An 11,804-nucleotide genomic window follows, 5' to 3' on the forward strand; every position below is an offset into this window, starting at 1 on the left:
CTGTAATGGTAACTTTGTACGTAAGTTAATTCACAGGTCTGTGCGTAATGCTGTTGTGCGCACGCAGTCCGCGTTGGCCCGTACAGACATACACGCAAGCCATGCAAATGGGCGCGGTTTTGCATACTTTGTCTGTACGTAAAGCGTAAACTTTGTACGTAATAAGTGTTGGCGCAGGCTCTGTATTATTTCAGGTCAGTATCGCAGATTCTCATTTTACTGCAGGCTGATGGTTAACCGCATTAGCTATTAAACCTCATATTTACAAGTGCAGTTGACATAGGCAAACTGACTTGTTTCAATTCGAAGCCGCAGCGCCTGAACATCGGCTCTGCTTTAATGTTCCAACAGACATAAGACTGATGAATCTTCCTTATACTTCTGGCCGTTTAGGATATTAGGCGATGGCTTTATGATGGGAAATGTTGCTGCCTCTGGATTGTTACGATTATCGATATGCCTGATATCTGCGCTTGCGCTATTACACTTTGCTGAATCACACCGTGAAGCAACACAGCGTAATAGTGCCGGCGCCGACCAGCTAGTGTGACTGATTATTCGCTTTAAGAACGGTTCTATGTTAGAACCCTTGCTGAAGCGAAGAATCAGACGTCTATGCCCAAAAAGGTCTCACCAACCCTTATCGCCGTCTATTTATGCCTTTTATTCCTGCTGGGGGAAATTGCGAGAATATAATCCCACTGTAAACTTGGGTCCAGTCTGCATATCATCGGGACGTAAGTGTGCAACTCGATTCATTTCACTGGACGCAGCACCAAGCAGGAAGTATCGATAACCCGGCAGAAAACGTGAAGCGCTGGAAGTACTGCTTTTTGAAAAATCGATACCTCTGTTACATTCCTTTGGCTGTTGAAGCGCTGGGAGTACTGTTGAGTCATCCATAGGTGCGAGTCACGATGGCATGCGGTTTCTTTCTGTTTTCTCCGGTCGTTATAATATAACAGCGTTATACGATGACCAGCAGGATGTCGGTGCATCGAGATCGAATTGTTATTGACCAGATTCATTAAAATACACTGTACTCGTAGCCACCGCAGCAGAATATCTTCGACGTGCACCTCTAATCACCATGGGCATATGCTAGAATTAGAAATCAATCATCGGACGTGAGGCACATTTCTTTAACACGGAATTGCTTTATTCTGTTCGAGACGGCTCGTTTCTTGGCGGCAGGCTTTTGGTTGGTTAAAGAAAAATGCACTTTAAAAGCCAAAGGATGCCACTAAGAATCGCGCTTAATGCAGCACCAGATGATGTTTATATTTCGACAATTTTTGCCGGAGTACGGTCAGATGCTAATGTCCCGGGTTGTACCATGTTTAGCGTACAGATAAGGTTACTATACAGTATACACAGTATTTTATATGCAACATCACTCCGGTACGGGAATACTGGTTCTCGCCGCTGGGCTTCGAAACCTATGGAGCATTCGAACGTGAATCCACCCGGATAGTAAACTTACCCGTACTTACCTCGGTTCCTCGTACTTCGCCAGTTTCATGGTGGATTGTCTTTTGGAGAGGACAATCCACCATGAAACTGGCAAAGTACGCCCAACTGCACACTACCGGAGCGCCACGCCACGCTGCACTGGGCAACAGCTGTTCCATGCCAAATTAATGCCGATATAAAAAATTAATATTGCTTATCATAAACATATTGTATTGTCGTCTTTGCTACAGTTTTTGTTTTGGCTAGTTGTCCATACGTTTCACGACTAATAGAGGCAGCAAATTATTGCCTCTATTATTCGATGATTGTCCATACCGCTAAATCACCGGGGCTGTATCTTTACAAGTTAAATTTCCAAATCAATTTGTACGTGACCCATACCATAGTAGTGACGGTTACCATACTGTATGTATTTTGTAATACTGCAGTAAAGATTTCATTTAATGTACACAGAATTCGTATAAACATCCACTAGCTTTCGCGCACTCCGAAGCTGGTTATAATGCTGTATTAGTTCCTTGTAACTGCGTTAGAAACGGATCGCGTCCAGACAGTTCCTTAACCCTTTAAAAAAATTTTGGAAATTTATATAAAATAAAATTTTTAACTAAATTTAAATTTAAATTTTTGAAATTTCTTTCTTATACGAAAATTTGATTGCGAAAATTTAAATTGTTTGCAAAACTCAGATAAATTCTGAATAAACTGCGCGCGTGAACAACTTGGCCAGCTTCCGGTTCATATCGTTGCCGACTGGGATAGCTTTGTTTCCAGTAGCAGCCGAAAGCGTGGAAATGTGATACCAATTATCGCACTTGGACACCTTGCACAATCGGCCCTTTTTATTTACTCCTTCTGCTGCGCCTCAACGCGCTTTCTCGTTGCGTTGCGCCATGACAGCTTACCTGCTGCAACACGATGCCGATCGATAATGCGTTACCTTGTTTCGCGTTGTTGACACTTTTATTTCTCTACTTGTTATTAAATTATTGGCTCAATTTTACTGCGGTGAGCCGGCTGTCTCCGACCAGGTCAACTTCCGCTTTTCCTAAACAGGGACTCGTCGCATCTGTCTGCCAGCGGTACATCCCGCGCATCTACGCCCCATATACAGTCTCCTGCTGATCAATAACCTAATTGTACTGTTTATAGTTTGGACACTTCACATCGTACCCGCTATAGCGTACTGGCCTGCTTTCGCGTCCTACCTAACGTACTTTTATCTGTACATTTTTACCGTCATTTTTCTTATGTCGATGGAATTGTTTTTGGTTGCTGCTAGCGTCACACCGAACAGCAGAGGCGTTCGGCTGTTTGCACCCAGACGCTGTTAAAGCGCACCATAAAACCGTTTATGGTGTTTTCGGCATTTTCTTCGTGGCTTTGAGCACATTAATAGTTTCTCGTATAATTTTTTTTATTTCTCCATCGCAATGTTCAAATCATTTGACCCAGTTTGCATAAATGCTTTGCGTTGTAAGATGGGCGATCGCTAATCAACGGCAACCAACTCATCGGTTAAAAATGCGTAAACAGAATGGTCAACGATCTGAGCGTAGATAATTTTCTTGTGCGGTGCTCCCGTCGGTGCTTAAACGAGCCGGTGCACAGGATAATTGTGGACCAGTACGCAGCCAATCCCTACATTCGCTTTCGTGCATGAAATTGTGGTGGTATCTGCATTATCGGATCGACTTTTATTGTTTCAGGTTGACTTCAGTTTCGGATCGACTTTTATCGTTTCAGGTTGACTTTTATTGCCGGCTAATCGCCAGCCTATCAACTGTGAAATCCGATTTTTAGCAGCACGAGCTGACGCACGGCCTGCACGTTGATTTAGTGCACAGCGCCACAGCATCAACTCTGTATTGTTCTCACTGATTCTTGTATTGGTGGAATGGCGAGGCTCATCACGGAAGCCGGAAGAGGAAGTTTGCACGTTCACCGCCTTGTGGCCTCCACCAGTTGCCATTCGCTAAATATCGATTCCTCATTAAAAGCCAACATCACGGTGCACCGGTAGTCGTAAGCACCTGCCGTACTTTAACAGTGCTTCGTTGTGTCGGTCCGCCGGCTGCCGGTTACAAGCGTCAGGATTAATGAATTTATTACAATATGCGTTGCTTCGACGTTGCGCATGCGTCGGCCAGTTGAGTATACGGAGAAAGGATGTGGAAGATTCCTTTGGAATCTGTTTATTATTTTGAGAATGTCAGTGAGCCAACCGGCTGCCGCTGTCCCCGATTGTTCCGAAGCCATTCAACAACCAGGATCCACTTCTACCCGGATGCCTACATAAGCACCTTCCACTGCAGTCTGGCCATCATTTTTATCGCTGCAAAGTTGTTCCTCCCACCCTCCCGTCTTCGGATTATTGTGGATGGTGGATGTCTGCATAGCTTTTTCTAGAATGCTCCTTGTGCTACTGTGCTAATTTTATGTTTTTAGTAAAACATGCTGTTTTAAGATGACCTTGTTTTAAGATTGTAGAAATTCCTGCCAAGTGCGGTAACAAGTAGTACGTACTCCACTCGGCAGAAATTTCTACAGTATTGCACGAACCAGCGCTTCTCTGTTTGAATTTCGTGTGGTCGATTTATGCGTACTGGATAGACTCCTGGCGCGCAGTGATTGCTGGTTGCATTACGGTACTGCCATTCTGCATTTGCCTAGATTTCCTTACAGTGTGAACGTACGGCACTGTAAGTGTAAGCCCTGTCTGCGAATCGTGGATGGCCTCGTACCACGCACATGTGTGCACATACGTGCGCCAGCACTGCAAAAACTGAAATAAGTAATGTGCAAATGCAGCTCAGCATTTACAGTGATAAAGTTTTCGACCGCCGACTGATTGTAACTTGCCGGTTTCTGTGCTGTCAAGCCTGCAAATACTTGTCAGTGTATTTACACATTGTTCTTTATCGAGTGCTTTCAATTCCGCAAAACAATCCAACATTACACTGCGAATGCATTGCATTAGCACCACATTGAATCATTTTTTTAAAATTTATACCCGCTGCATGTTTGGAGTTACTCTGGAATCCAGAGTCTGGATTGTTATGGTTACCGCCTATGTTTGTCACAGGTCTGTGCTTTGAGTGGAAATTTATTAAGATACTGTTGTCTTCGCGGCGCGGTACGGATGCTGTCAGTGACCTTTAAATCACACGTACGCCGCGGACAAAACGCCGGCCCGATTCAGGCCCTTACAAATGGGAAACCCAACTGAAAACGCTGGCCTCAATCGCCCAAGGTAAGAAGATCAACCAGAGCAGTAACCAGCTGCAGTAGAAACTTCAGCAATGTGCTAAGCATTTCACGTTGTTTTTTGCTAACGATGTCAGTGATGTCAGTTTATCTACTGCACACGCCACGCGGATCCAAAAGGGCGGCACTGCTTTGGTTCGCGCGTTGTTGCGCTAAGCGATTGAGGTATTCTTCATTTAGAAAATCGATAATTTTTTTATTCACTTGCGGTTGAAACGCTGGGCGGTCGTTTTTCATGAGCGCTGTCGTTTACATCGCCATGCTGCTGCGCAAGTTCTGATTGCTGCTGGTAATATTTGGCGCATATTATCAGCAAGCGAGTACAGCAACGTTTGATTTGAACAGATTACAGTGAAGAGGTCATTTGCTTTTAAAAACTTTCATTCGTTACCGAATAGACCGATAGACGGCCGTAATACATCATCCGGAGAAGCTAATTATGAATATTCCCTCATTTGATCAGGATTTACGATTAACGTCATCCAGGCGTACGAATATCGCAATAATTTTCCTTGATGAACACCAGTAAAATATAACTGATAATGACATTGGTTGCCAAATAATTTATCATTAAATTATGTTAGTAGAGATTTCACGGTCATAATCCAGCCTACGATGCGGACGAGATTCCGGTGCTGACCCAGTTCCTGAATCCTGGCAGCTATTGCGCCCTGTCGTGCACAGTCCCAACCGGCGTCCAAGGTAAGAATAAATAAGCTGACCCGGTTGATTCCTATTGTCCCGTACAGCGTGCCTTTGAAGTGTCCGGTTCCCATAACCTTCTGCATAAGAAACCTTCTTTTAAAAAACATCGTGTCCAAAGCACCTTTACGGTATTTTTTTAAATATCAATTTTTTCGCAAGCTCCTCCGCTATTACAGTTCGAATTTAATGGAAAAATTGCCATCAGTTCAATGTACAATGGAGAACCTTTCTGATTTTTTCCAACGTTATATAAATGCAACTGGACCACGGGTGTAGAACTTATTCCCTTGGCCAAATTGCATTAGGATCACGTTAATCTACAGAAGATAATTAATATCATCCAGTAGAGTAGGTATATAGCAAATTCCAAATAATGCTACAGTGCATACTGTGCATTGTACGACTCTGGTGAACTGTAACGACAATGGACGATCAACGGTAAATACATAACACATCGGTTTGAACACCACGAAAATGCGATTAACGATCCAATTATTGACACATCTTTTGCGGTGCTCCAGCCGATGCTTTATCCGGAGGAACGTCAGTTGTTGTTAACGATGGATCCAGGCAAGTGACACGGAATGCAAAGAACCGGTTACTAGCGCACTTGTTTTGAACTTAATGTTTTGCACTACGTACACAGTACAAACAGCCTAGCTGTCACTGCAGCGAGCAAACTAAAAACAAAGAAGGAAGCCTGTTAACGCCATCCGATTCCGCTTTCTTGACGCGGAAAATCTGTCGCTTGCATTTTAATATAAAAACGATGCCATACGGCTGTGCTTCGGATCGGAGCAGATTTCGTTGCATGCGTAATAAACCTAAGATAAATTAAAAAGAGCCTAAGAATCATCTGCGAATAACTTAAGAAACTTAAGAATAACCTAATAACAACCTAAGAAAACTGAAAGTCTTCCACAATCTAAAATTTCATCCAATGGTTTAATTATCCTTGAAAAAATGTCTCCAGTCTCTTAATCGAAGGGTAACGAAATTGTTTTTTTAACGCTCCAATTTTCTTACGAAGTGTGGCAGCGATAATGATTTTTTCTGGTTATTCCGATGCGGTTACCACGGTCTGCTCTGCAGTAAATCACCAAATGGACAAAGAAACGAGCAGTATTTCGGCAAGTTGATACATTTAGCCGACTCTCACGTGGAAGGAAGTTCGAAGCCGGAAGTGTCGCACACGGCAGTCAACATGAAGCGACGAAAGCGCTCTTCATTGGGAAATCGATAGCTGTTTGATCCTTCGGTGTTGACACAATGGGGTGCACTGTGAGTCATCCATAACGTCGGTGTATAGAAACGCGTTTAATCAGCCTAAAACCGCTGCTAAATACTTCTACACCAACAGTTCGTTTTGATATATTTAGGCAATTTTCTCCATGAGCACCGTCTGCGTTAATGAGCCGGGTGGGAAAATATTCAACGTACATAATTATATCTTATAAAAGTATTATATTATGTCAGGGTTTTGTTTAGCTGCAGATTTGTCGAGCGGCTAACCAACTCCTGGTAAAACAAAGAGCGCTAGAAAACCTTCTGAATTTTCTTTGCAACACTTCACCACATGCTGCTTCCAACGATCAAAGCTGGCTTATCTCTCACAAGCAAGCAGACAACTGCTTCCTCACTCTGCTCGCATCTGAGCATTTGACGACTGTATGGCAAAATGTGGCTGTGTAAGTTGTACATGTATTACTTCTATAAATATTACGCGATGTCGCGCGCCAATAAAATGCTACAGCTGCCACAATATTTTCCCCTCTCGATTAGATTGATATCCCGGTGCAATGATCAATGGTCGTTAACGCAAGCAGACGCTTTGTGTGTGCCGATGGTAGGATGGATGGAGTTCTGTTCGTATTTGTTTTGCGGAGCCTTAGCCAATTAGTTACTGTACATGTAGTCCGTAGCGACCAGGAAGAACGTCGCGGTGGTGAGCTATGCAGTATGCACCTCCAGATAATTTTGTATCTGCAGATGTATGGAGTCTCCTGATTGTGGCATTGTACTGTTGTCAGTTGTCACCAATGCCTTGTCATACAAATATTAACTTCTTCGTCAACTTCAACATCAACATAATGACAGCATATAATCGCATCCTGGTATTCCCTTCGTCAAATATCAGTGTGGCCGGTAACAAGACGATCTTATTGCTGTCAGTTAATTCGTATTAAGGGAAGCGATAACGTCGGCTTGTTACTGGTCCGATTCAACAACAATGACAGCCGCAATCGTCTAAAATTATGCCAAAGATCAAGACGCAATCTCTTCGGTATGCTCTGGACGGGCATCGTTTTGCGGCCTTTTGGGTGTTAAAGGCTGTTACGGCATTGCAGAGGGTTCGATTTTCCACTGGAGATTACCTAATTAATTGTGCAATTTCCGGTGTGCAGGAATTATTTAAAAGATTAAACGCCACCTGCGGTTCTACACGCCCCCTCTTGAAAGCCCAGGGCGTTTTAAATCGGAATTTACCGTATACGAAATTTGTGCGCTCATCATCTGTAACTTCAGTTTTCGCGCAATCCAGAGGATGTTTTTATAATTCTTACGCAAAGCTAACCAGGTAATAGCGACGGATGTAGAATAGTTATCTTATGTTTTGCAAAGCATGCCAAGAAGCTAGTTACCCGTCGGTTTCAAAGCTTGCAGCTAGGCGCCTTTTGAGCAACACGTCAAGACGATGGGATGCTGACCGAACGTTCGGATTGACTGCCTAGCAGTGCTTCTGACCTTTCTGCCTGGTTTTGCTACCAGTACATCAGCCATCTGCTGCTGCACGGATAATCAGTATTCCCACTAATGGATGAAAATCACCAGGATAGGATAACGTAAAACGATGTACTATATTTCGGGTGCGATATATCTCTTATTCGAAGAAAACATAAACTCTCATAGTGTTAAAGCATTTATATACAAAGTTTGAGGCCAAATAGCTTTACTAGTTTCTTTAATGGCAAGTGCGAAGTAATAATACAACAATTTTATTGGATTGAACTGTTTTGGTAAACAAGAGCTTATGGCCGGAAGTTTTATCGTTTTTGATAGTTATGCCTGAATATCTGCTGGCGATATGATTTTCTTGCGTTTAATATTTTTAGCGGAACTCTCGGTTGGATATACCTGGATGCACAATACGTGGATCGGGGTAGGGGAAAACCAGAAAACTGTGATTTTTTATCCTTATCCATGGGGTTAATATTCCACAGCAGTTACTGCCTGGTGGCGAAAAAATATGCGTTCTCTAGCAACTGCCAATGTGCTGGATATTGAGTACTTTATTTTACGCCCTGCTGCTTTGTTTCTATCCGCCGAATGCTTCTGGATGTATAAAAATTTTGTATTGCGGATCAATTACACCTTTCCGTCACTCCGATCGATAATGCCGGCGCTGCGTTGTTCCGCGTTCGTTGTTGGCACTTCTATTCGAACTATTTCCCTACTTGTCATTACCGTTTTATCGCTCTCAGCCGGCTGCCATTGACCAGATGTATTTTCGCTTTTCCTGAACAGGGACGCACTCGCATTTATCTGTCCAGCGATATTATATCCCGCACATTCACAACGTAAAGTACACACAGCTGAGTGATATCCTAGTCTGCTTATGTGTTGCATCTGTTGCGGGAACTTTCTGGTTTATCCATTATCATATCGAATGCACCGATTTAATTAGAAATAATGTATATTACGAATACGGAATACATACATGATACATCCATGTTGCCTACCTAACGCTCCATTATCGGTTCATTTGCAACGTGACCGGATGGATAATTGCAGGTCAGTAACGCAAATTTCCAATTACAGCCGGCTGATCGTAAATCTATCAGCTAACATGGCTCCTTTTATACGGTTTTCTGATTACTGCGTGAAACGGTTTCTTGATTGCAATCCTGAAGTAATTTCTGCAAAAATACCACGTGAAGCCCGTTGGTATCAGCGCCAGTTATGCGTTAGGGTCGATTCTGGTGAAAATGTGTTTCCATCACGGCTTTTCTAACGTCTTAGTCGCTAGCGCGGAATTAGTGTTGCTCGTGCAGGCTCTTTCTAATTTGAGAAGCAAACGCTTTTCTTGTGCAGATGGAATTGGTTTTTGCTGCTGCGAGCGTTTGCTCGAACGGCAGCAGCGCTCGGCTGTGTGGACCAAGACGCTGGTATAGTGTCAGCATGTAAGTTACACTCTTGGCGTTTATGCTTTTGTTCGTCTCTGGAAAACGGATACCTTTTTTACCCTCTAGTAATGGAAACCCTTGGAGTATTTGGCCCGGCTTTAAGTGAATTTTTACATTATGGGTCGTAAACTTCGGGATTTGACTGCAGAAGCGCGTTCTACTGCTTTTCTTAAGCAGCGATTCAGCCTTGCTATAGTTAAAGGAAATGCTACGGCTGTTTTGACTACTTTACTTTCTAACTCGAGAGAGGACCGGGAATTTGGTTGTTTTTAGTTTCACAGAGGCAGCCATAAGTCGGCTGTCCGTGGTAATCTCAGCGAGGGAGGGCGGTCAGATGAAGATCCTGTCTGTTGAGGAAATTCCGAAAAATGGCGATGGAGCGGATTCGAACAGCTGGCTACCGAGTGAGATCCACGTAGCACAGCCGCTGTGCAATCGCCGCTGTTGGCGAAGATCAAGATATTAATTTTGTGCTTGAGCTTGAGCCAACCAGGTAGGCGGCGGATTGGCGGCTGTTGTGTGTAAAGAGGATTCTCCTCTTACAAATGTCTAAATTTTTAACGATCAAGTAGGGTGTCAGCGCGTGCATTTTTTCTTATTTGGATGGCTGTTGCCAATAAAATGAATTTATGCAGCTGAACCAAGAATATTCATATGCTCCCATGTTTTTTTTTATTTTCCCAAGCAATTCCCACACAGCTGACCAAATACACATAGGTAAATACTGTGCGTGCACTCAACAGCAATTTATTCATCGGCTGGAACACCCCGCGAGGAAACGGTCAACGATCCCGATCATTGGTCGCTTCCTCGAGAGGTGCTCGCGTCGGTGCTTTAATGGAAGAGGCTTCCAAGTATATGTACGGATACGTCCTTAGATCTCACGTTGAAAAACAGCACGATCACAAATCACAAGTCACAACGGACCCCCAAAAACAACAATTTTGTCAACGCTTTTGGTAAAAGTAGCAAAAGTAATAACAACGTGAATTATGTCAGGGCGGGCTTATGATTCAGCCCTTCTGTCATTGGTTGGTTTTGGGTTTTTTCCTGTCTGGGCATTTGCATGCTTTCTCACGGCCTGCAGCACAGCTGTGCTGGCTGCAGGATCCGTTATCTTGGCAGTTGGTTTTTTGGCTCGCGCGCAAAGCGCGGTGTGTGTTAGATTTCGGCATTAAAGCCTTCATCCGGGTTTGCTTTGTTCCGCCGTCGATGGTCGGTGCGCGCCTAGCCAGCGCCACTTGACATGGTAGCAGATCACGGAGACGTTCGTGTGTTGCACAGCGGGCTTGCCCCGCTCACGGGCCACCTCTGAGTTGTGGACCAGATCGCGTGATCGCGCCCTGTGCCACCCCCGGGTACGGAGCTCACCCGCTCCTCCGGATTTCCCGTCAGTCGCCGGAGCTGTGCCGTCACTCCCGCAGAACGCGGAGGAAACTGCCTCTCCCAGAAGGGGATGGAGATGTCGCCAAGCCAGAAGTGCAGCGATGGACGGACAAACCCACAGCCACACCGTACCGATGACGGATGCCGACGGTGGACGCAACCCGGACCAGCAGGAGACCTGCGGACCCTTCACCACCACCAACAGCCATGCCAACCCCGATCCCCACGGCCGGATCGACCACCATCACCACGCCGAGAAATTTCCCCCCAACAAAACCCTGCCCGTCCTACCTGGGACAACCTTTCCCGCGGCGGAGCAGCTGATTTTCCCTACCCGGAGCAGCGTATTTTTGTGTTTGCAGGGTCATGGCCGTACCTGTGCCCCAAACCCTGCGCGATTTTCCCCAGACCGTGACCTTTTTCCAGACGGATAAAATGCGGAATCTACCGATTTCCGCATCCGACCCTGGATTCTGGCGCGACAGTGCGTTGACCCAAGCACTGGACCGCCCGTGGCCGAACCCGAGCCAAACCGACCCAGAACCATTCCTAAACCGAACCAGATCCGAGCCGACCAAACCGGGACCGAGCCGGACCAAACCTGACCGAACTGGATCCCATACCGGACCACGTGAGCCGACCGAACTGGAACCGAGCCACCCGGTAGTACAGTCTATTAGACATAGTACAGGGACCGTACCGGTCCCTGTATCCACTGTTCTTTACGGCGCATCACGCCATTTACCTGCACTTCGCAGGAGCTCAGTGTTAGACCGTACAGGGATGTCA

This window comes from Paramacrobiotus metropolitanus, unplaced genomic scaffold (assembly GCF_019649055.1).
Source record: "Paramacrobiotus metropolitanus isolate TYO unplaced genomic scaffold, Prichtersi_v1.0 Parri_scaffold0000035, whole genome shotgun sequence".
Classification (NCBI taxonomy): Eukaryota; Metazoa; Tardigrada; class Eutardigrada; order Parachela; family Macrobiotidae; genus Paramacrobiotus; species Paramacrobiotus metropolitanus.